This window comes from Schistocerca cancellata, chromosome 3 (genome assembly GCF_023864275.1).
Source record: "Schistocerca cancellata isolate TAMUIC-IGC-003103 chromosome 3, iqSchCanc2.1, whole genome shotgun sequence".
In the NCBI taxonomy this organism is placed as follows: Eukaryota; Metazoa; Arthropoda; class Insecta; order Orthoptera; family Acrididae; genus Schistocerca; species Schistocerca cancellata.
In genome coordinates this window covers 149,900,994-149,925,721 of record NC_064628.1, presented here as the reverse complement: position 1 = coordinate 149,925,721, position 24,728 = coordinate 149,900,994, and the positions used below count along the sequence as shown (strand labels likewise).

At 42.1% G+C, this 24,728-nt stretch overlaps 13 non-coding genes across 13 annotated transcripts; all 13 read left to right on the top strand.

Annotated features, from left to right (window-relative positions):
• The first annotated feature begins 83 nt into the window (after positions 1–83).
• LOC126178616 (U5 spliceosomal RNA) lies at positions 84–202 on the top strand. Its single transcript, XR_007536501.1, has one exon. It is a non-coding gene; the product is annotated as a U5 spliceosomal RNA (small nuclear RNA).
• Positions 203–2,637: 2,435 nt separating this feature from the next.
• On the top strand, positions 2,638–2,844 carry LOC126178530 (small nucleolar RNA U3). The gene has a single exon (XR_007536421.1). It is a non-coding gene; the product is annotated as a small nucleolar RNA U3 (small nucleolar RNA).
• A 947-nt stretch (positions 2,845–3,791) lies between these two features.
• LOC126178615 (U5 spliceosomal RNA) lies at positions 3,792–3,910 on the top strand. The gene has a single exon (XR_007536500.1). It is a non-coding gene; the product is annotated as a U5 spliceosomal RNA (small nuclear RNA).
• A 2,430-nt stretch (positions 3,911–6,340) lies between these two features.
• LOC126178529 (small nucleolar RNA U3) lies at positions 6,341–6,547 on the top strand. Its single transcript, XR_007536420.1, has one exon. It is a non-coding gene; the product is annotated as a small nucleolar RNA U3 (small nucleolar RNA).
• A 948-nt stretch (positions 6,548–7,495) lies between these two features.
• On the top strand, positions 7,496–7,614 carry LOC126178614 (U5 spliceosomal RNA). The gene has a single exon (XR_007536499.1). It is a non-coding gene; the product is annotated as a U5 spliceosomal RNA (small nuclear RNA).
• Positions 7,615–10,042: 2,428 nt separating this feature from the next.
• LOC126178528 (small nucleolar RNA U3) lies at positions 10,043–10,249 on the top strand. The gene has a single exon (XR_007536418.1). It is a non-coding gene; the product is annotated as a small nucleolar RNA U3 (small nucleolar RNA).
• A 947-nt stretch (positions 10,250–11,196) lies between these two features.
• LOC126178613 (U5 spliceosomal RNA) lies at positions 11,197–11,315 on the top strand. The gene has a single exon (XR_007536498.1). It is a non-coding gene; the product is annotated as a U5 spliceosomal RNA (small nuclear RNA).
• Positions 11,316–13,744: 2,429 nt separating this feature from the next.
• Positions 13,745–13,951, top strand: LOC126178527 (small nucleolar RNA U3). The gene has a single exon (XR_007536417.1). It is a non-coding gene; the product is annotated as a small nucleolar RNA U3 (small nucleolar RNA).
• Positions 13,952–14,899: 948 nt separating this feature from the next.
• Positions 14,900–15,018, top strand: LOC126178611 (U5 spliceosomal RNA). The gene has a single exon (XR_007536496.1). It is a non-coding gene; the product is annotated as a U5 spliceosomal RNA (small nuclear RNA).
• Positions 15,019–17,449: 2,431 nt separating this feature from the next.
• On the top strand, positions 17,450–17,656 carry LOC126178526 (small nucleolar RNA U3). The gene has a single exon (XR_007536416.1). It is a non-coding gene; the product is annotated as a small nucleolar RNA U3 (small nucleolar RNA).
• A 947-nt stretch (positions 17,657–18,603) lies between these two features.
• Positions 18,604–18,722, top strand: LOC126178610 (U5 spliceosomal RNA). The gene has a single exon (XR_007536495.1). It is a non-coding gene; the product is annotated as a U5 spliceosomal RNA (small nuclear RNA).
• A 2,431-nt stretch (positions 18,723–21,153) lies between these two features.
• LOC126178524 (small nucleolar RNA U3) lies at positions 21,154–21,360 on the top strand. The gene has a single exon (XR_007536414.1). It is a non-coding gene; the product is annotated as a small nucleolar RNA U3 (small nucleolar RNA).
• Positions 21,361–22,307: 947 nt separating this feature from the next.
• LOC126178609 (U5 spliceosomal RNA) lies at positions 22,308–22,426 on the top strand. Its single transcript, XR_007536494.1, has one exon. It is a non-coding gene; the product is annotated as a U5 spliceosomal RNA (small nuclear RNA).
• Positions 22,427–24,728: the final 2,302 nt, after the last annotated feature.

Genomic DNA, 24,728 nt, shown 5'->3' with positions numbered 1-24,728 from the left:
GACAAGACGGAAAGAATTTTCCGTGTTCTCGCGGAGAAGCAATAGAGAAGCAGCCATAAGTATTGAAGTGAGGGCTTTGATCGGCACTCTGGTTTCCCTTCAAAACGAATAAATCTTTCGCCTTTTACTAAAGATTTCCGTGGAGGGGAACATTAAATGAGTCTATAAGGTATTTTTCGTAGTGCTCGGCTATTGCTGAGCCATAATCACAAGTAAAACGTAATGTAATTAGCAAGAGGTAGGTTGTGTTGTGAGAATGAAGGGCGTGGAGTAGCGGATCACGTTGGATCAGGTAGATGCTTTTTTAATTTGAAAATGCAATTGGCCGTTTCGTAGTATAATGAAACAAGTACATTTGCCCTGAAATGGCTTGCAGTGTGTTAGGCGATTGTGTAAAGAGAGAGAGAGAGAGAGAGAGAGCGCTATTTATTGTCCTGGAAACTCTTGGTGAACCCTTTCCGCATCTCAGTTCTAGATGATTTGAGGGTGTTTACTTGCACTGCAGTTGCACAACAGCATATAAGCCGATATTTGGAAGTGAATGATGAATTGAGAGGCTTTGTAATAAATACTAGTATGTGATTAGTAGATTGTGTTTTGAAACCCAAAATTATTTTTACCGCACAAGTTTGTGATTTGTAGGTATGATGTGAGTGAGATTTGGGCTGTAGATGGTGGTTAGTTGGGCAGGATGAGCATTTCAATTGTTTTCAATAGAGTGGATATTAGTGGCACTGGCTTGTTGCCATAATGTGGCATTGGTTCTTTGTTCATAACAGTGTACTCAGTTTTGTAGAAGATTTAGGTGAGAAAGAGACAGTTGTTGAATATGACATAGATAGCTAGAGATGAATTGAGTAGCAATTTCCTGGTAGTTGTAGTTTGGGTATGATGTGTCTCAGTGAGAGATAAATCTTGAAATGGAAGGGTTGTTCCTAGCTACAGTCTTGGAAACTATGTATCTGCTGTTGACTCCAATGTTTTCAAGATTACTTGTGTACAAAATTGGCCAGACTTTGCAGTTTCTTCTTCAGTAAATCAGTGGAAGGTGGTGCAGATAATGGTATAAATGTTCAGTGCCTCCTGTGAGTTGTTGATGCTGCTTGTCTTTTAAGTAAAATTGATAGGGGCTCTTGATTGACCCAGCCATAGACAGAGCTGGTGCATACTTGGCTTGAGAAGACTTTGGCCAGTAAATGATGAAATACCAACACATTGCTCACAACAAAGCTCCTTTCCCTGCATTCTAGTTTCCCTCGGGTATAGAGTGACATGATATTGGCAGATAATCACTTTGATCAGGCTGTTTTTTTTTTTTTAATGCTCTTTTACCAGAATCCATTCATAGTGATAACTGTGTTCTCTGGTGGAACACGATGAGAACATTGTGTGAAGTGCACAGAAGTAGCTATTTGAGTGTGTGTGAAAATGTGAGGTAACCACTGTTACTCCTAAATTTCTGTGGAATTAAGTTTTCTGTGTGTGTCTGAAAATCCAAGTGGTTCAAGTTGGTAGTTTATTTGTTGCAAGCGAAAAAAGCTTTTTAGTAAACTGAGGCACTAGCATTAGTTTCCTGTTCACTGTGACAAGGAAGCTAGTATAAAAAGTAGTTTGTGGTTTTGTTTGCAAAGAAGTGCTCATGGGATGTAAGCACTGCTTGAGATTATTCTGAGATGATTTTTTGAGGGGGGGGGGGGAGATTGCTAAACATCTAGCATTTTAGTAAGGAGCTTGTCGGAGTAGTCGTAAAATTGTTATTTTATGAGAAATTTCTTTATTCATAGCACATGGCCATCATAGTTGAAGCATAAAGATTGGCATGGTATGCGTAGGTCTGTAAAATGTCCTGACAGTGATGTTCACAGAGACTTGTTGTATACTTTGATTCTTCATCTGTTTAACAGTAGACATAAGAAATGTATTAGTGGAGCAAGTAGCTGTGAAATTACTGGCGTATGATTGATAGTATGGACGTGGCGCTGAGTGTAAGTGTTTGTTTAGCTGTGGGTGTTTTCATAATTGCCATGTGAGGAAAAGCAATACTCGTGATAGGCGAAAAGAGATACAGAGAGAAACACATTTATTGCGAGTATTATATATCAGCAGCTCTTGGGCGGGTATCAAGCTAGACGCAAAGTGAAACGAAAGAGGAAGTATGCATGAAAGTGGCGATATATCGACAAGAGTTTGCACTGTTAGGGTGAGGTGAATAAACTAGTGCGGTGCGAAAATTTTCGAAGAGAGAGGCGGCTTTAAAGAAAGCACAAGAGTCGTATGAACGCCGTCTTGTGTGTTTGTCTTTCAGTGGCTATTTGGCATGTCTGCTTGCGCCATAGGATGCTACTGTATGTGCCCCAGGCCCCCATCTAGCGGCCGGAGGTGCAAGCGGTGTTTACATACAGTCTCGCGTGAGGCAATGGTCTCTCATTTCGGAAGACAAGAAGCACTGGTAGCGCACAAAATAGCTGAGTGAGATCATGGCGGCCAAGTAAGAGTAGAAGTAGGTTCTTTGCAGAATGTCCGAGCTTAAGAAATTCTTCGATAAGTAAATCGCGAAATGTGAAGAGTGTGTCGTATTCTCGTAGGGCGTGTTGACGGTCTCGTGGCATAAGTAGCGAGCGGTGATAGCTTGCTAGCAAGATCATACTTCACAGGATCATTTCTGTAGTATGTCTTCAACTCTCTCTAGTTCAAAGCTGGAGTAGACGTAACCACGATGATGAGTGGTAGCACTGTCCCTGAGCGTGAGGCTTGCGATCGAGATTCATCGCATCTTGGTTGTAATCGATGATCGTTCACCACATTCTGAGGGATGTGGGAAGGGAATAGCGCTTTCCGAGTGGTGGTTTTATTATATAGAATAGAAGCAAGCATAAGTCATACTTTTGGTATCGGGACCCGCGTCGTTGCAGCAATGTCGCTACAGGTTGTGGAAGGACTTTGATTGCGACATGTCATGAAAGCCTTGTGGGAGTTTCTCGAGTGGCACGGGGACGAGCCATTTGATTTGGCCTGCTCCAAGTGCTAGGCTTGGATGACAACGACGTACTTTTGAGTTACAAGAATGAGTGAGCAACACAAGAAGAGTGCAATTGATGACCATAAACGGCTGACACACAACACAGTCTTGATAATCAGCACTAATGCATGATGTACGGAACATTTAGGAGGAGCGCGTTTGGCTAGCAAACATGAATTGAGTGATTTGCAAGGCACTGTTATCTGCAAGAAGGAATGCATGGAATTCGCAAATGAATAAGACTGGTTCAAATACTATCGACAGAAATTTTATTTCTGTTGTCAACTAGTATTAATTAGTTGTGTGAGAGCAGGGGGATATTTCCCTTGCACCATACATCTACATACAGGTTGCGTCTGATGTGGCCTAGTTTTGCGTTCAAAGAACTATCTAGTTGCCTGTTTTTTCAGTGAACGAGTGTGGTGGGGAGGAGAGAGATTAGTGTTAGATGCAGAGCAGTGCGGGCAGTTAGTTGTGTGTCTGACGGTGGGTCGCCGAGAGGAATTAGGCGTGCTGCCATCTGTCGGCAGGTGAGGTAATGAAGCAGCTTGAATGGTGACAGAAATGATGAAAATAGTTATCTAAAGAGTAATATCGACGACATTTGGCAGACACGTATTTCAGCGCTGACAGTTAGTTTGGGGTGTGTGCTTGCATGGCACTGGAAGTCTGTTGACGGTAGAGAAGTAGACAAGACGGAAAGAATTTTCCGTGTTCTCGCGGAGAAGCAATAGAGAAGCAGCCATAAGTATTGAAGTGAGGGCTTTGATCGGCACTCTGGTTTCCCTTCAAAACGAATAAATCTTTCGCCTTTTACTAAAGATTTCCGTGGAGGGGAACATTAAATGAGTCTATAAGGTATTTTTCGTAGTGCTCGGCTATTGCTGAGCCATAATCACAAGTAAAACGTAATGTAATTAGCAAGAGGTAGGTTGTGTTGTGAGAATGAAGGGCGTGGAGTAGCGGATCACGTTGGATCAGGTAGATGCTTTTTTAATTTGAAAATGCAATTGGCCGTTTCGTAGTATAATGAAACAAGTACATTTGCCCTGAAATGGCTTGCAGTGTGTTAGGCGATTGTGTAAAGAGAGAGAGAGAGAGCGCTATTTATTGTCCTGGAAACTCTTGGTGAACCCTTTCCGCATCTCAGTTCTAGATGATTTGAGGGTGTTTACTTGCACTGCAGTTGCACAACAGCATATAAGCCGATATTTGGAAGTGAATGATGAATTGAGAGGCTTTGTAATAAATACTAGTATGTGATTAGTAGATTGTGTTTTGAAACCCAAAATTATTTTTACCGCACAAGTTTGTGATTTGTAGGTATGATGTGAGTGAGATTTGGGCTGTAGATGGTGGTTAGTTGGGCAGGATGAGCATTTCAATTGTTTTCAATAGAGTGGATATTAGTGGCACTGGCTTGTTGCCATAATGTGGCATTGGTTCTTTGTTCATAACAGTGTACTCAGTTTTGTAGAAGATTTAGGTGAGAAAGAGACAGTTGTTGAATATGACATAGATAGCTAGAGATGAATTGAGTAGCAATTTCCTGGTAGTTGTAGTTTGGGTATGATGTGTCTCAGTGAGAGATAAATCTTGAAATGGAAGGGTTGTTCCTAGCTACAGTCTTGGAAACTATGTATCTGCTGTTGACTCCAATGTTTTCAAGATTACTTGTGTACAAAATTGGCCAGACTTTGCAGTTTCTTCTTCAGTAAATCAGTGGAAGGTGGTGCAGATAATGGTATAAATGTTCAGTGCCTCCTGTGAGTTGTTGATGCTGCTTGTCTTTTAAGTAAAATTGATAGGGGCTCTTGATTGACCCAGCCATAGACAGAGCTGGTGCATACTTGGCTTGAGAAGACTTTGGCCAGTAAATGATGAAATACCAACACATTGCTCACAACAAAGCTCCTTTCCCTGCATTCTAGTTTCCCTCGGGTATAGAGTGACATGATATTGGCAGATAATCACTTTGATCAGGCTGTTTGTTTTTTTTTTAATGCTCTTTTACCAGAATCCATTCATAGTGATAACTGTGTTCTCTGGTGGAACACGATGAGAACATTGTGTGAAGTGCACAGAAGTAGCTATTTGAGTGTGTGTGAAAATGTGAGGTAACCACTGTTACTCCTAAATTTCTGTGGAATTAAGTTTTCTGTGTGTGTCTGAAAATCCAAGTGGTTCAAGTTGGTAGTTTATTTGTTGCAAGCGAAAAAAGCTTTTTAGTAAACTGAGGCACTAGCATTAGTTTCCTGTTCACTGTGACAAGGAAGCTAGTATAAAAAGTAGTTTGTGGTTTTGTTTGCAAAGAAGTGCTCATGGGATGTAAGCACTGCTTGAGATTATTCTGAGATGATTTTTTGAGGGGGGGGGGGGGGAGATTGCTAAACATCTAGCATTTTAGTAAGGAGCTTGTCGGAGTAGTCGTGAAATTGTTATTTTATGAGAAATTTCTTTATTCATAGCACATGGCCATCATAGTTGAAGCATAAAGATTGGCATGGTATGCGTAGGTCTGTAAAATGTCCTGACAGTGATGTTCACAGAGACTTGTTGTATACTTTGATTCTTCATCTGTTTAACAGTAGACATAAGAAATGTATTAGTGGAGCAAGTAGCTGTGAAATTACTGGCGTATGATTGATAGTATGGACGTGGCGCTGAGTGTAAGTGTTTGTTTAGCTGTGGGTGTTTTCATAATTGCCATGTGAGGAAAAGCAATACTCGTGATAGGCGAAAAGAGATACAGAGAGAAACACATTTATTGCGAGTATTATATATCAGCAGCTCTTGGGCGGGTATCAAGCTAGACGCAAAGTGAAACGAAAGAGGAAGTATGCATGAAAGTGGCGATATATCGACAAGAGTTTGCACTGTTAGGGTGAGGTGAATAAACTAGTGCGGTGCGAAAATTTTCGAAGAGAGAGGCGGCTTTAAAGAAAGCACAAGAGTCGTATGAACGCCGTCTTGTGTGTTTGTCTTTCAGTGGCTATTTGGCATGTCTGCTTGCGCCATAGGATGCTACTGTATGTGCCCCAGGCCCCCATCTAGCGGCCGGAGGTGCAAGCGGTGTTTACATACAGTCTCGCGTGAGGCAATGGTCTCTCATTTCGGAAGACAAGAAGCACTGGTAGCGCACAAAATAGCTGAGTGAGATCATGGCGGCCAAGTAAGAGTAGAAGTAGGTTCTTTGCAGAATGTCCGAGCTTAAGAAATTCTTCGATAAGTAAATCGCGAAATGTGAAGAGTGTGTCGTATTCTCGTAGGGCGTGTTGACGGTCTCGTGGCATAAGTAGCGAGCGGTGATAGCTTGCTAGCAAGATCATACTTCACAGGATCATTTCTGTAGTATGTCTTCAACTCTCTCTAGTTCAAAGCTGGAGTAGACGTAACCACGATGATGAGTGGTAGCACTGTCCCTGAGCGTGAGGCTTGCGATCGAGATTCATCGCATCTTGGTTGTAATCGATGATCGTTCACCACATTCTGAGGGATGTGGGAAGGGAATAGCGCTTTCCGAGTGGTGGTTTTATTATATAGAATAGAAGCAAGCATAAGTCATACTTTTGGTATCGGGACCCGCGTCGTTGCAGCAATGTCGCTACAGGTTGTGGAAGGACTTTGATTGCGACATGTCATGAAAGCCTTGTGGGAGTTTCTCGAGTGGCACGGGGACGAGCCATTTGATTTGGCCTGCTCCAAGTGCTAGGCTTGGATGACAACGACGTACTTTTGAGTTACAAGAATGAAGTGAGCAACACAAGAAGAGTGCAATTGATGACCATAAACGGCTGACACACAACACAGTCTTGATAATCAGCACTAATGCATGATGTACGGAACATTTAGGAGGAGCGCGTTTGGCTAGCAAACATGAATTGAGTGATTTGCAAGGCACTGTTATCTGCAAGAAGGAATGCATGGAATTCGCAAATGAATAAGACTGGTTCAAATACTATCGACAGAAATTTTATTTCTGTTGTCAACTAGTATTAATTAGTTGTGTGGGAGCAGGGGGATATTTCCCTTGCACCATACATCTACATACAGGTTGCGTCTGATGTGGCCTAGTTTTGCGTTCAAAGAACTATCTAGTTGCCTGTTTTTTCAGTGAACGAGTGTGGTGGGGAGGAGAGAGATTAGTGTTAGATGCAGAGCAGTGCGGGCAGTTAGTTGTGTGTCTGACGGTGGGTCGCCGAGAGGAATTAGGCGTGCTGCCATCTGTCGGCAGGTGAGGTAATGAAGCAGCTTGAATGGTGACAGAAATGATGAAAATAGTTATCTAAAGAGTAATATCGACGACATTTGGCAGACACGTATTTCAGCGCTGACAGTTAGTTTGGGGTGTGTGCTTGCATGGCACTGGAAGTCTGTTGACGGTAGAGAAGTAGACAAGACGGAAAGAATTTTCCGCGTTCTCGCGGAGAAGCAATAGAGAAGCAGCCATAAGTATTGAAGTGAGGGCTTTGATCGGCACTCTGGTTTCCCTTCAAAACGAATAAATCTTTCGCCTTTTACTAAAGATTTCCGTGGAGGGGAACATTAAATGAGTCTATAAGGTATTTTTCGTAGTGCTCGGCTATTGCTGAGCCATAATCACAAGTAAAACGTAATGTAATTAGCAAGAGGTAGGTTGTGTTGTGAGAATGAAGGGCGTGGAGTAGCGGATCACGTTGGATCAGGTAGATGCTTTTTTAATTTGAAAATGCAATTGGCCGTTTCGTAGTATAATGAAACAAGTACATTTGCCCTGAAATGGCTTGCAGTGTGTTAGGCGATTGTGTAAAGAGAGAGAGAGAGAGCGCTATTTATTGTCCTGGAAACTCTTGGTGAACCCTTTCCGCATCTCAGTTCTAGATGATTTGAGGGTGTTTACTTGCACTGCAGTTGCACAACAGCATATAAGCCGATATTTGGAAGTGAATGATGAATTGAGAGGCTTTGTAATAAATACTAGTATGTGATTAGTAGATTGTGTTTTGAAACCCAAAATTATTTTTACCGCACAAGTTTGTGATTTGTAGGTATGATGTGAGTGAGATTTGGGCTGTAGATGGTGGTTAGTTGGGCAGGATGAGCATTTCAATTGTTTTCAATAGAGTGGATATTAGTGGCACTGGCTTGTTGCCATAATGTGGCATTGGTTCTTTGTTCATAACAGTGTACTCAGTTTTGTAGAAGATTTAGGTGAGAAAGAGACAGTTGTTGAATATGACATAGATAGCTAGAGATGAATTGAGTAGCAATTTCCTGGTAGTTGTAGTTTGGGTATGATGTGTCTCAGTGAGAGATAAATCTTGAAATGGAAGGGTTGTTCCTAGCTACAGTCTTGGAAACTATGTATCTGCTGTTGACTCCAATGTTTTCAAGATTACTTGTGTACAAAATTGGCCAGACTTTGCAGTTTCTTCTTCAGTAAATCAGTGGAAGGTGGTGCAGATAATGGTATAAATGTTCAGTGCCTCCTGTGAGTTGTTGATGCTGCTTGTCTTTTAAGTAAAATTGATAGGGGCTCTTGATTGACCCAGCCATAGACAGAGCTGGTGCATACTTGGCTTGAGAAGACTTTGGCCAGTAAATGATGAAATACCAACACATTGCTCACAACAAAGCTCCTTTCCCTGCATTCTAGTTTCCCTCGGGTATAGAGTGACATGATATTGGCAGATAATCACTTTGATCAGGCTGTTTGTTTTTTTTTTAATGCTCTTTTACCAGAATCCATTCATAGTGATAAGTGTGTTCTCTGGTGGAACACGATGAGAACATTGTGTGAAGTGCACAGAAGTAGCTATTTGAGTGTGTGTGAAAATGTGAGGTAACCACTGTTACTCCTAAATTTCTGTGGAATTAAGTTTTCTGTGTGTGTCTGAAAATCCAAGTGGTTCAAGTTGGTAGTTTATTTGTTGCAAGCGAAAAAAGCTTTTTAGTAAACTGAGGCACTAGCATTAGTTTCCTGTTCACTGTGACAAGGAAGCTAGTATAAAAAGTAGTTTGTGGTTTTGTTTGCAAAGAAGTGCTCATGGGATGTAAGCACTGCTTGAGATTATTCTGAGATGATTTTTTGAGGGGGGGGGGGGAGATTGCTAAACATCTAGCATTTTAGTAAGGAGCTTGTCGGAGTAGTCGTAAAATTGTTATTTTATGAGAAATTTCTTTATTCATAGCACATGGCCATCATAGTTGAAGCATAAAGATTGGCATGGTATGCGTAGGTCTGTAAAATGTCCTGACAGTGATGTTCACAGAGACTTGTTGTATACTTTGATTCTTCATCTGTTTAACAGTAGACATAAGAAATGTATTAGTGGAGCAAGTAGCTGTGAAATTACTGGCGTATGATTGATAGTATGGACGTGGCGCTGAGTGTAAGTGTTTGTTTAGCTGTGGGTGTTTTCATAATTGCCATGTGAGGAAAAGCAATACTCGTGATAGGCGAAAAGAGATACAGAGAGAAACACATTTATTGCGAGTATTATATATCAGCAGCTCTTGGGCGGGTATCAAGCTAGACGCAAAGTGAAACGAAAGAGGAAGTATGCATGAAAGTGGCGATATATCGACAAGAGTTTGCACTGTTAGGGTGAGGTGAATAAACTAGTGCGGTGCGAAAATTTTCGAAGAGAGAGGCGGCTTTAAAGAAAGTACAAGAGTCGTATGAACGCCGTCTTGTGTGTTTGTCTTTCAGTGGCTATTTGGCATGTCTGCTTGCGCCATAGGATGCTACTGTATGTGCCCCAGGCCCCCATCTAGCGGCCGGAGGTGCAAGCGGTGTTTACATACAGTCTCGCGTGAGGCAATGGTCTCTCATTTCGGAAGACAAGAAGCACTGGTAGCGCACAAAATAGCTGAGTGAGATCATGGCGGCCAAGTAAGAGTAGAAGTAGGTTCTTTGCAGAATGTCCGAGCTTAAGAAATTCTTCGATAAGTAAATCGCGAAATGTGAAGAGTGTGTCGTATTCTCGTAGGGCGTGTTGACGGTCTCGTGGCATAAGTAGCGAGCGGTGATAGCTTGCTAGCAAGATCATACTTCACAGGATCATTTCTGTAGTATGTCTTCAACTCTCTCTAGTTCAAAGCTGGAGTAGACGTAACCACGATGATGAGTGGTAGCACTGTCCCTGAGCGTGAGGCTTGCGATCGAGATTCATCGCATCTTGGTTGTAATCGATGATCGTTCACCACATTCTGAGGGATGTGGGAAGGGAATAGCGCTTTCCGAGTGGTGGTTTTATTATATAGAATAGAAGCAAGCATAAGTCATACTTTTGGTATCGGGACCCGCGTCGTTGCAGCAATGTCGCTACAGGTTGTGGAAGGACTTTGATTGCGACATGTCATGAAAGCCTTGTGGGAGTTTCTCGAGTGGCACGGGGACGAGCCATTTGATTTGGCCTGCTCCAAGTGCTAGGCTTGGATGACAACGACGTACTTTTGAGTTACAAGAATGAGTGAGCAACACAAGAAGAGTGCAATTGATGACCATAAACGGCTGACACACAACACAGTCTTGATAATCAGCACTAATGCATGATGTACGGAACATTTAGGAGGAGCGCGTTTGGCTAGCAAACATGAATTGAGTGATTTGCAAGGCACTGTTATCTGCAAGAAGGAATGCATGGAATTCGCAAATGAATAAGACTGGTTCAAATACTATCGACAGAAATTTTATTTCTGTTGTCAACTAGTATTAATTAGTTGTGTGGGAGCAGGGGGATATTTCCCTTGCACCATACATCTACATACAGGTTGCGTCTGATGTGGCCTAGTTTTGCGTTCAAAGAACTATCTAGTTGCCTGTTTTTTCAGTGAACGAGTGTGGTGGGGAGGAGAGAGATTAGTGTTAGATGCAGAGCAGTGCGGGCAGTTAGTTGTGTGTCTGACGGTGGGTCGCCGAGAGGAATTAGGCGTGCTGCCATCTGTCGGCAGGTGAGGTAATGAAGCAGCTTGAATGGTGACAGAAATGATGAAAATAGTTATCTAAAGAGTAATATCGACGACATTTGGCAGACACGTATTTCAGCGCTGACAGTTAGTTTGGGGTGTGTGCTTGCATGGCACTGGAAGTCTGTTGACGGTAGAGAAGTAGACAAGACGGAAAGAATTTTCCGTGTTCTCGCGGAGAAGCAATAGAGAAGCAGCCATAAGTATTGAAGTGAGGGCTTTGATCGGCACTCTGGTTTCCCTTCAAAACGAATAAATCTTTCGCCTTTTACTAAAGATTTCCGTGGAGGGGAACATTAAATGAGTCTATAAGGTATTTTTCGTAGTGCTCGGCTATTGCTGAGCCATAATCACAAGTAAAACGTAATGTAATTAGCAAGAGGTAGGTTGTGTTGTGAGAATGAAGGGCGTGGAGTAGCGGATCACGTTGGATCAGGTAGATGCTTTTTTAATTTGAAAATGCAATTGGCCGTTTCGTAGTATAATGAAACAAGTACATTTGCCCTGAAATGGCTTGCAGTGTGTTAGGCGATTGTGTAAAGAGAGAGAGAGAGAGCGCTATTTATTGTCCTGGAAACTCTTGGTGAACCCTTTCCGCATCTCAGTTCTAGATGATTTGAGGGTGTTTACTTGCACTGCAGTTGCACAACAGCATATAAGCCGATATTTGGAAGTGAATGATGAATTGAGAGGCTTTGTAATAAATACTAGTATGTGATTAGTAGATTGTGTTTTGAAACCCAAAATTATTTTTACCGCACAAGTTTGTGATTTGTAGGTATGATGTGAGTGAGATTTGGGCTGTAGATGGTGGTTAGTTGGGCAGGATGAGCATTTCAATTGTTTTCAATAGAGTGGATATTAGTGGCACTGGCTTGTTGCCATAATGTGGCATTGGTTCTTTGTTCATAACAGTGTACTCAGTTTTGTAGAAGATTTAGGTGAGAAAGAGACAGTTGTTGAATATGACATAGATAGCTAGAGATGAATTGAGTAGCAATTTCCTGGTAGTTGTAGTTTGGGTATGATGTGTCTCAGTGAGAGATAAATCTTGAAATGGAAGGGTTGTTCCTAGCTACAGTCTTGGAAACTATGTATCTGCTGTTGACTCCAATGTTTTCAAGATTACTTGTGTACAAAATTGGCCAGACTTTGCAGTTTCTTCTTCAGTAAATGAGTGGAAGGTGGTGCAGATAATGGTATAAATGTTCAGTGCCTCCTGTGAGTTGTTGATGCTGCTTGTCTTTTAAGTAAAATTGATAGGGGCTCTTGATTGACCCAGCCATAGACAGAGCTGGTGCATACTTGGCTTGAGAAGACTTTGGCCAGTAAATGATGAAATACCAACACATTGCTCACAACAAAGCTCCTTTCCCTGCATTCTAGTTTCCCTCGGGTATAGAGTGACATGATATTGGCAGATAATCACTTTGATCAGGCTGTTTGTTTTTTTTTTAATGCTCTTTTACCAGAATCCATTCATAGTGATAACTGTGTTCTCTGGTGGAACACGATGAGAACATTGTGTGAAGTGCACAGAAGTAGCTATTTGAGTGTGTGTGAAAATGTGAGGTAACCACTGTTACTCCTAAATTTCTGTGGAATTAAGTTTTCTGTGTGTGTCTGAAAATCCAAGTGGTTCAAGTTGGTAGTTTATTTGTTGCAAGCGAAAAAAGCTTTTTAGTAAACTGAGGCACTAGCATTAGTTTCCTGTTCACTGTGACAAGGAAGCTAGTATAAAAAGTAGTTTGTGGTTTTGTTTGCAAAGAAGTGCTCATGGGATGTAAGCACTGCTTGAGATTATTCTGAGATGATTTTTTGAGGGGGGGGGGGGGAGATTGCTAAACATCTAGCATTTTAGTAAGGAGCTTGTCGGAGTAGTCGTAAAATTGTTATTTTATGAGAAATTTCTTTATTCATAGCACATGGCCATCATAGTTGAAGCATAAAGATTGGCATGGTATGCGTAGGTCTGTAAAATGTCCTGACAGTGATGTTCACAGAGACTTGTTGTATACTTTGATTCTTCATCTGTTTAACAGTAGACATAAGAAATGTATTAGTGGAGCAAGTAGCTGTGAAATTACTGGCGTATGATTGATAGTATGGACGTGGCGCTGAGTGTAAGTGTTTGTTTAGCTGTGGGTGTTTTCATAATTGCCATGTGAGGAAAAGCAATACTCGTGATAGGCGAAAAGAGATACAGAGAGAAACACATTTATTGCGAGTATTATATATCAGCAGCTCTTGGGCGGGTATCAAGCTAGACGCAAAGTGAAACGAAAGAGGAAGTATGCATGAAAGTGGCGATATATCGACAAGAGTTTGCACTGTTAGGGTGAGGTGAATAAACTAGTGCGGTGCGAAAATTTTCGAAGAGAGAGGCGGCTTTAAAGAAAGCACAAGAGTCGTATGAACGCCGTCTTGTGTGTTTGTCTTTCAGTGGCTATTTGGCATGTCTGCTTGCGCCATAGGATGCTACTGTATGTGCCCCAGGCCCCCATCTAGCGGCCGGAGGTGCAAGCGGTGTTTACATACAGTCTCGCGTGAGGCAATGGTCTCTCATTTCGGAAGACAAGAAGCACTGGTAGCGCACAAAATAGCTGAGTGAGATCATGGCGGCCAAGTAAGAGTAGAAGTAGGTTCTTTGCAGAATGTCCGAGCTTAAGAAATTCTTCGATAAGTAAATCGCGAAATGTGAAGAGTGTGTCGTATTCTCGTAGGGCGTGTTGACGGTCTCGTGGCATAAGTAGCGAGCGGTGATAGCTTGCTAGCAAGATCATACTTCACAGGATCATTTCTGTAGTATGTCTTCAACTCTCTCTAGTTCAAAGCTGGAGTAGACGTAACCACGATGATGAGTGGTAGCACTGTCCCTGAGCGTGAGGCTTGCGATCGAGATTCATCGCATCTTGGTTGTAATCGATGATCGTTCACCACATTCTGAGGGATGTGGGAAGGGAATAGCGCTTTCCGAGTGGTGGTTTTATTATATAGAATAGAAGCAAGCATAAGTCATACTTTTGGTATCGGGACCCGCGTCGTTGCAGCAATGTCGCTACAGGTTGTGGAAGGACTTTGATTGCGACATGTCATGAAAGCCTTGTGGGAGTTTCTCGAGTGGCACGGGGACGAGCCATTTGATTTGGCCTGCTCCAAGTGCTAGGCTTGGATGACAACGACGTACTTTTGAGTTACAAGAATGAAGTGAGCAACACAAGAAGAGTGCAATTGATGACCATAAACGGCTGACACACAACACAGTCTTGATAATCAGCACTAATGCATGATGTACGGAACATTTAGGAGGAGCGCGTTTGGCTAGCAAACATGAATTGAGTGATTTGCAAGGCACTGTTATCTGCAAGAAGGAATGCATGGAATTCGCAAATGAATAAGACTGGTTCAAATACTATCGACAGAAATTTTATTTCTGTTGTCAACTAGTATTAATTAGTTGTGTGGGAGCAGGGGGATATTTCCCTTGCACCATACATCTACATACAGGTTGCGTCTGATGTGGCCTAGTTTTGCGTTCAAAGAACTATCTAGTTGCCTGTTTTTTCAGTGAACGAGTGTGGTGGGGAGGAGAGAGATTAGTGTTAGATGCAGAGCAGTGCGGGCAGTTAGTTGTGTGTCTGACGGTGGGTCGCCGAGAGGAATTAGGCGTGCTGCCATCTGTCGGCAGGTGAGGTAATGAAGCAGCTTGAATGGTGACAGAAATGATGAAAATAGTTATCTAAAGAGTAATATCGACGACATTTGGCAGACACGTATTTCAGCGCTGACAGTTAGTTTGGGGTGTGTGCTTGCATGGCACTGGAAGTCTGTTGACGGTAGAGAAGTAGACAAGACGGAAAGAATTTTCCGCGTTCTCGCGGAGAAGCAATAGAGAAGCAGCCATAAGTATTGAAGTGAGGGCTTTGATCGGCACTCTGGTTTCCCTTCAAAACGAATAAATCTTTCGCCTTTTACTAAAGATTTCCGTGGAGGGGAACATTAAATGAGTCTATAAGGTATTTTTCGTAGTGCTCGGCTATTGCTGAGCCATAATCACAAGTAAAACGTAATGTAATTAGCAAGAGGTAGGTTGTGTTGTGAGAATGAAGGGCGTGGAGTAGCGGATCACGTTGGATCAGGTAGATGCTTTTTTAATTTGAAAATGCAATTGGCCGTTTCGTAGTATAATGAAACAAGTACATTTGCCCTGAAATGGCTTGCAGTGTGTTAGGCGATTGTGTAAAGAGAGAGAGAGAGCGCGCTATTTATTGTCCTGGAAACTCTTGGTGAACCCTTTCCGCATCTCAGTTCTAGATGATTTGAGGGTGTTTACTTGCACTGCAGTTGCACAACAGCATATAAGCCGATATTTGGAAGTGAATGATGAATTGAGAGGCTTTGTAATAAATACTAGTATGTGATTAGTAGATTGTGTTTTGAAACCCAAAATTATTTTTACCGCACAAGTTTGTGATTTGTAGGTATGATGTGAGTGAGATTTGGGCTGTAGATGGTGGTTAGTTGGGCAGGATGAGCATTTCAATTGTTTTCAATAGAGTGGATATTAGTGGCACTGGCTTGTTGCCATAATGTGGCATTGGTTCTTTGTTCATAACAGTGTACTCAGTTTTGTAGAAGATTTAGGTGAGAAAGAGACAGTTGTTGAATATGACATAGATAGCTAGAGATGAATTGAGTAGCAATTTCCTGGTAGTTGTAGTTTGGGTATGATGTGTCTCAGTGAGAGATAAATCTTGAAATGGAAGGGTTGTTCCTAGCTACAGTCTTGGAAACTATGTATCTGCTGTTGACTCCAATGTTTTCAAGATTACTTGTGTACAAAATTGGCCAGACTTTGCAGTTTCTTCTTCAGTAAATGAGTGGAAGGTGGTGCAGATAATGGTATAAATGTTCAGTGCCTCCTGTGAGTTGTTGATGCTGCTTGTCTTTTAAGTAAAATTGATAGGGGCTCTTGATTGACCCAGCCATAGACAGAGCTGGTGCATACTTGGCTTGAGAAGACTTTGGCCAGTAAATGATGAAATACCAACACATTGCTCACAACAAAGCTCCTTTCCCTGCATTCTAGTTTCCCTCGGGTATAGAGTGACATGATATTGGCAGATAATCACTTTGATCAGGCTGTTTGTTTTTTTTTTTAATGCTCTTTTACCAGAATCCATTCATAGTGATAACTGTGTTCTCTGGTGGAACACGATGAGAACATTGTGTGAAGTGCACAGAAGTAGCTATTTGAGTGTGTGTGAAAATGTGAGGTAACCACTGTTACTCCTAAATTTCTGTGGAATTAAGTTTTCTGTGTGTGTCTGAAAATCCAAGTGGTTCAAGTTGGTAGTTTATTTGTTGCAAGCGAAAAAAGCTTTTTAGTAAACTGAGGCACTAGCATTAGTTTCCTGTTCACTGTGACAAGGAAGCTAGTATAAAAAGTAGTTTGTGGTTTTGTTTGCAAAGAAGTGCTCATGGGATGTAAGCACTGCTTGAGATTATTCTGAGATGATTTTTTGAGGGGGGGGGGGGGGAGATTGCTAAACATCTAGCATTTTAGTAAGGAGCTTGTCGGAGTAGTCGTAAAATTGTTATTTTATGAGAAATTTCTTTATTCATAGCACATGGCCATCATAGTTGAAGCATAAAGATTGGCATGGTATGCGTAGGTCTGTAAAATGTCCTGACAGTGATGTTCACAGAGACTTGTTGTATACTTTGATTCTTCATCTGTTTAACAGTAGACATAAGAAATGTATTAGTGGAGCAAGTAGCTGTGAAATTACTGGCGTATGATTGATAGTATGGACGTGGCGCTGAGTGTAAGTGTTTGTTTAGCTGTGGGTGTTTTCATAATTGCCATGTGAGGAAAAGCAATACTCGTGATAGGCGAAAAGAGATACAGAGAGAAACACATTTATTGCGAGTATTATATATCAGCAGCTCTTGGGCGGGTATCAAGCTAGACGCAAAGTGAAACGAAAGAGGAAGTATGCATGAAAGTGGCGATATATCGACAAGAGTTTGCACTGTTAGGGTGAGGTGAATAAACTAGTGCGGTGCGAAAATTTTCGAAGAGAGAGGCGGCTTTAAAGAAAGCAAAAGAGTCGTATGAACGCCGTCTTGTGTGTTTGTCTTTCAGTGGCTATTTGGCATGTCTGCTTGCGCCATAGGATGCTACTGTATGTGCCCCAGGCCCCCATCTAGCGGCCGGAGGTGCAAGCGGTGTTTACATACAGTCTCGCGTGAGGCAATGGTCTCTCATTTCGGAAGACAAGAAGCACTGGTAGCGCACAAAATAGCTGAGTGAGATCATGGCGGCCAAGTAAGAGTAGAAGTAGGTTCTTTGCAGAATGTCCGAGCTTAAGAAATTCTTCGATAAGTAAATCGCGAAATGTGAAGAGTGTGTCGTATTCTCGTAGGGCGTGTTGACGGTCTCGTGGCATAAGTAGCGAGCGGTGATAGCTTGCTAGCAAGATCATACTTCACAGGATCATTTCTGTAGTATGTCTTCAACTCTCTCTAGTTCAAAGCTGGAGTAGACGTAACCACGATGATGAGTGGTAGCACTGTCCCTGAGCGTGAGGCTTGCGATCGAGATTCATCGCATCTTGGTTGTAATCGATGATCGTTCACCACATTCTGAGGGATGTGGGAAGGGAATAGCGCTTTCCGAGTGGTGGTTTTATTATATAGAATAGAAGCAAGCATAAGTCATACTTTTGGTATCGGGACCCGCGTCGTTGCAGCAATGTCGCTACAGGTTGTGGAAGGACTTTGATTGCGACATGTCATGAAAGCCTTGTGGGAGTTTCTCGAGTGGCACGGGGACGAGCCATTTGATTTGGCCTGCTCCAAGTGCTAGGCTTGGATGACAACGACGTACTTTTGAGTTACAAGAATGAGTGAGCAACACAAGAAGAGTGCAATTGATGACCATAAACGGCTGACACACAACACAGTCTTGATAATCAGCACTAATGCATGATGTACGGAACATTTAGGAGGAGCGCGTTTGGCTAGCAAACATGAATTGAGTGATTTGCAAGGCACTGTTATCTGCAAGAAGGAATGCATGGAATTCGCAAATGAATAAGACTGGTTCAAATACTATCGACAGAAATTTTATTTCTGTTGTCAACTAGTATTAATTAGTTGTGTGGGAGCAGGGGGATATTTCCCTTGCACCATACATCTACATACAGGTTGCGTCTGATGTGGCCTAGTTTTGCGTTCAAAGAACTATCTAGTTGCCTGTTTTTTCAGTGAACGAGTGTGGTGGGGAGGAGAGAGATTAGTGTTAGATGCAGAGCAGTGCGGGCAGTTAGTTGTGTGTCTGACGGTGGGTCGCCGAGAGGAATTAGGCGTGCTGCCATCTGTCGGCAGGTGAGGTAATGAAGCAGCTTGAATGGTGACAGAAATGATGAAAATAGTTATCTAAAGAGTAATATCGACGACATTTGGCAGACACGTATTTCAGCGCTGACAGTTAGTTTGGGGTGTGTGCTTGCATGGCACTGGAAGTCTGTTGACGGTAGAGAAGTAGACAAGACGGAAAGAATTTTCCGTGTTCTCGCGGAGAAGCAATAGAGAAGCAGCCATAAGTATTGAAGTGAGGGCTTTGATCGGCACTCTGGTTTCCCTTCAAAACGAATAAATCTTTCGCCTTTTACTAAAGATTTCCGTGGAGGGGAACATTAAATGAGTCTATAAGGTATTTTTCGTAGTGCTCGGCTATTGCTGAGCCATAATCACAAGTAAAACGTAATGTAATTAGCAAGAGGTAGGTTGTGTTGTGAGAATGAAGGGCGTGGAGTAGCGGATCACGTTGGATCAGGTAGATGCTTTTTTAATTTGAAAATGCAATTGGCCGTTTCGTAGTATAATGAAACAAGTACATTTGCCCTGAAATGGCTTGCAGTGTGTTAGGCGATTGTGTAAAGAGAGAGAGAGAGCGCGCTATTTATTGTCCTGGAAACTCTTGGTGAACCCTTTCCGCATCTCAGTTCTAGATGATTTGAGGGTGTTTACTTGCACTGCAGTTGCACAACAGCATATAAGCCGATATTTGGAAGTGAATGATGAATTGAGAGGCTTTGTAATAAATACTAGTATGTGATTAGTAGATTGTGTTTTGAAACCCAAAATTATTTTTACCGCACAAGTTTGTGATTTGTAGGTATGATGTGAGTGAGATTTGGGCTGTAGATGGTGGTTAGTTGGGCAGGATGAGCATTTCAATTGTTTTCAATAGAGTGGATATTAGTGGCACTGGCTTGTTGCCATAATGTGGCATTGGTTCTTTGTTCATAACAGTGTACTCAGTTTTGTAGAAGATTTAGGTGAGAAAGAGACAGTTGTTGAATATGACATAGATAGCTAGAGATGAATTGAGTAGCAATTTCCTGGTAGTTGTAGTTTGGGTATGATGTGTCTCAGTGAGAGATAAATCTTGAAATGGAAGGGTTGTTCCTAGCTACAGTCTTGGAAACTATGTATCTGCTGTTGACTCCAATGTTTTCAAGATTACTTGTGTACAAAATTGGCCAGACTTTGCAGTTTCTTCTTCAGTAAATGAGTGGAAGGTGGTGCAGATAATGGTATAAATGTTCAGTGCCTCCTGTGAGTTGTTGATGCTGCTTGTCTTTTAAGTAAAATTGATAGGGGCTCTTGATTGACCCAGCCATAGACAGAGCTGGTGCATACTTGGCTTGAGAAGACTTTGGCCAGTAAATGATGAAATACCAACACATTGCTCACAACAAAGCTCCTTTCCCTGCATTCTAGTTTCCCTCGGGTATAGAGTGACATGATATTGGCAGATAATCACTTTGATCAGGCTGTTTGTTTTTTTTTTTAATGCTCTTTTACCAGAATCCATTCATAGTGATAACTGTGTTCTCTGGTGGAACACGATGAGAACATTGTGTGAAGTGCACAGAAGTAGCTATTTGAGTGTGTGTGAAAATGTGAGGTAACCACTGTTACTCCTAAATTTCTGTGGAATTAAGTTTTCTGTGTGTGTCTGAAAATCCAAGTGGTTCAAGTTGGTAGTTTATTTGTTGCAAGCGAAAAAAGCTTTTTAGTAAACTGAGGCACTAGCATTAGTTTCCTGTTCACTGTGACAAGGAAGCTAGTATAAAAAGTAGTTTGTGGTTTTGTTTGCAAAGAAGTGCTCATGGGATGTAAGCACTGCTTGAGATTATTCTGAGATGATTTTTTGAGGGGGGGGGGGGGGAGATTGCTAAACATCTAGCATTTTAGTAAGGAGCTTGTCGGAGTAGTCGTAAAATTGTTATTTTATGAGAAATTTCTTTATTCATAGCACATGGCCATCATAGTTGAAGCATAAAGATTGGCATGGTATGCGTAGGTCTGTAAAATGTCCTGACAGTGATGTTCACAGAGACTTGTTGTATACTTTGATTCTTCATCTGTTTAACAGTAGACATAAGAAATGTATTAGTGGAGCAAGTAGCTGTGAAATTACTGGCGTATGATTGATAGTATGGACGTGGCGCTGAGTGTAAGTGTTTGTTTAGCTGTGGGTGTTTTCATAATTGCCATGTGAGGAAAAGCAATACTCGTGATAGGCGAAAAGAGATACAGAGAGAAACACATTTATTGCGAGTATTATATATCAGCAGCTCTTGGGCGGGTATCAAGCTAGACGCAAAGTGAAACGAAAGAGGAAGTATGCATGAAAGTGGCGATATATCGACAAGAGTTTGCACTGTTAGGGTGAGGTGAATAAACTAGTGCGGTGCGAAAATTTTCGAAGAGAGAGGCGGCTTTAAAGAAAGCAAAAGAGTCGTATGAACGCCGTCTTGTGTGTTTGTCTTTCAGTGGCTATTTGGCATGTCTGCTTGCGCCATAGGATGCTACTGTATGTGCCCCAGGCCCCCATCTAGCGGCCGGAGGTGCAAGCGGTGTTTACATACAGTCTCGCGTGAGGCAATGGTCTCTCATTTCGGAAGACAAGAAGCACTGGTAGCGCACAAAATAGCTGAGTGAGATCATGGCGGCCAAGTAAGAGTAGAAGTAGGTTCTTTGCAGAATGTCCGAGCTTAAGAAATTCTTCGATAAGTAAATCGCGAAATGTGAAGAGTGTGTCGTATTCTCGTAGGGCGTGTTGACGGTCTCGTGGCATAAGTAGCGAGCGGTGATAGCTTGCTAGCAAGATCATACTTCACAGGATCATTTCTGTAGTATGTCTTCAACTCTCTCTAGTTCAAAGCTGGAGTAGACGTAACCACGATGATGAGTGGTAGCACTGTCCCTGAGCGTGAGGCTTGCGATCGAGATTCATCGCATCTTGGTTGTAATCGATGATCGTTCACCACATTCTGAGGGATGTGGGAAGGGAATAGCGCTTTCCGAGTGGTGGTTTTATTATATAGAATAGAAGCAAGCATAAGTCATACTTTTGGTATCGGGACCCGCGTCGTTGCAGCAATGTCGCTACAGGTTGTGGAAGGACTTTGATTGCGACATGTCATGAAAGCCTTGTGGGAGTTTCTCGAGTGGCACGGGGACGAGCCATTTGATTTGGCCTGCTCCAAGTGCTAGGCTTGGATGACAACGACGTACTTTTGAGTTACAAGAATGAGTGAGCAACACAAGAAGAGTGCAATTGATGACCATAAACGGCTGACACACAACACAGTCTTGATAATCAGCACTAATGCATGATGTACGGAACATTTAGGAGGAGCGCGTTTGGCTAGCAAACATGAATTGAGTGATTTGCAAGGCACTGTTATCTGCAAGAAGGAATGCATGGAATTCGCAAATGAATAAGACTGGTTCAAATACTATCGACAGAAATTTTATTTCTGTTGTCAACTAGTATTAATTAGTTGTGTGGGAGCAGGGGGATATTTCCCTTGCACCATACATCTACATACAGGTTGCGTCTGATGTGGCCTAGTTTTGCGTTCAAAGAACTATCTAGTTGCCTGTTTTTTCAGTGAACGAGTGTGGTGGGGAGGAGAGAGATTAGTGTTAGATGCAGAGCAGTGCGGGCAGTTAGTTGTGTGTCTGACGGTGGGTCGCCGAGAGGAATTAGGCGTGCTGCCATCTGTCGGCAGGTGAGGTAATGAAGCAGCTTGAATGGTGACAGAAATGATGAAAATAGTTATCTAAAGAGTAATATCGACGACATTTGGCAGACACGTATTTCAGCGCTGACAGTTAGTTTGGGGTGTGTGCTTGCATGGCACTGGAAGTCTGTTGACGGTAGAGAAGTAGACAAGACGGAAAGAATTTTCCGTGTTCTCGCGGAGAAGCAATAGAGAAGCAGCCATAAGTATTGAAGTGAGGGCTTTGATCGGCACTCTGGTTTCCCTTCAAAACGAATAAATCTTTCGCCTTTTACTAAAGATTTCCGTGGAGGGGAACATTAAATGAGTCTATAAGGTATTTTTCGTAGTGCTCGGCTATTGCTGAGCCATAATCACAAGTAAAACGTAATGTAATTAGCAAGAGGTAGGTTGTGTTGTGAGAATGAAGGGCGTGGAGTAGCGGATCACGTTGGATCAGGTAGATGCTTTTTTAATTTGAAAATGCAATTGGCCGTTTCGTAGTATAATGAAACAAGTACATTTGCCCTGAAATGGCTTGCAGTGTGTTAGGCGATTGTGTAAAGAGAGAGAGAGAGAGCGCTATTTATTGTCCTGGAAACTCTTGGTGAACCCTTTCCGCATCTCAGTTCTAGATGATTTGAGGGTGTTTACTTGCACTGCAGTTGCACAACAGCATATAAGCCGATATTTGGAAGTGAATGATGAATTGAGAGGCTTTGTAATAAATACTAGTATGTGATTAGTAGATTGTGTTTTGAAACCCAAAATTATTTTTACCGCACAAGTTTGTGATTTGTAGGTATGATGTGAGTGAGATTTGGGCTGTAGATGGTGGTTAGTTGGGCAGGATGAGCATTTCAATTGTTTTCAATAGAGTGGATATTAGTGGCACTGGCTTGTTGCCATAATGTGGCATTGGTTCTTTGTTCATAACAGTGTACTCAGTTTTGTAGAAGATTTAGGTGAGAAAGAGACAGTTGTTGAATATGACATAGATAGCTAGAGATGAATTGAGTAGCAATTTCCTGGTAGTTGTAGTTTGGGTATGATGTGTCTCAGTGAGAGATAAATCTTGAAATGGAAGGGTTGTTCCTAGCTACAGTCTTGGAAACTATGTATCTGCTGTTGACTCCAATGTTTTCAAGATTACTTGTGTACAAAATTGGCCAGACTTTGCAGTTTCTTCTTCAGTAAATCAGTGGAAGGTGGTGCAGATAATGGTATAAATGTTCAGTGCCTCCTGTGAGTTGTTGATGCTGCTTGTCTTTTAAGTAAAATTGATAGGGGCTCTTGATTGACCCAGCCATAGACAGAGCTGGTGCATACTTGGCTTGAGAAGACTTTGGCCAGTAAATGATGAAATACCAACACATTGCTCACAACAAAGCTCCTTTCCCTGCATTCTAGTTTCCCTCGGGTATAGAGTGACATGATATTGGCAGATAATCACTTTGATCAGGCTGTTTGTTTTTTTTTTTAATGCTCTTTTACCAGAATCCATTCATAGTGATAACTGTGTTCTCTGGTGGAACACGATGAGAACATTGTGTGAAGTGCACAGAAGTAGCTATTTGAGTGTGTGTGAAAATGTGAGGTAACCACTGTTACTCCTAAATTTCTGTGGAATTAAGTTTTCTGTGTGTGTCTGAAAATCCAAGTGGTTCAAGTTGGTAGTTTATTTGTTGCAAGCGAAAAAAGCTTTTTAGTAAACTGAGGCACTAGCATTAGTTTCCTGTTCACTGTGACAAGGAAGCTAGTATAAAAAGTAGTTTGTGGTTTTGTTTGCAAAGAAGTGCTCATGGGATGTAAGCACTGCTTGAGATTATTCTGAGATGATTTTTTGAGGGGGGGGGGGGAGATTGCTAAACATCTAGCATTTTAGTAAGGAGCTTGTCGGAGTAGTCGTAAAATTGTTATTTTATGAGAAATTTCTTTATTCATAGCACATGGCCATCATAGTTGAAGCATAAAGATTGGCATGGTATGCGTAGGTCTGTAAAATGTCCTGACAGTGATGTTCACAGAGACTTGTTGTATACTTTGATTCTTCATCTGTTTAACAGTAGACATAAGAAATGTATTAGTGGAGCAAGTAGCTGTGAAATTACTGGCGTATGATTGATAGTATGGACGTGGCGCTGAGTGTAAGTGTTTGTTTAGCTGTGGGTGTTTTCATAATTGCCATGTGAGGAAAAGCAATACTCGTGATAGGCGAAAAGAGATACAGAGAGAAACACATTTATTGCGAGTATTATATATCAGCAGCTCTTGGGCGGGTATCAAGCTAGACGCAAAGTGAAACGAAAGAGGAAGTATGCATGAAAGTGGCGATATATCGACAAGAGTTTGCACTGTTAGGGTGAGGTGAATAAACTAGTGCGGTGCGAAAATTTTCGAAGAGAGAGGCGGCTTTAAAGAAAGCACAAGAGTCGTATGAACGCCGTCTTGTGTGTTTGTCTTTCAGTGGCTATTTGGCATGTCTGCTTGCGCCATAGGATGCTACTGTATGTGCCCCAGGCCCCCATCTAGCGGCCGGAGGTGCAAGCGGTGTTTACATACAGTCTCGCGTGAGGCAATGGTCTCTCATTTCGGAAGACAAGAAGCACTGGTAGCGCACAAAATAGCTGAGTGAGATCATGGCGGCCAAGTAAGAGTAGAAGTAGGTTCTT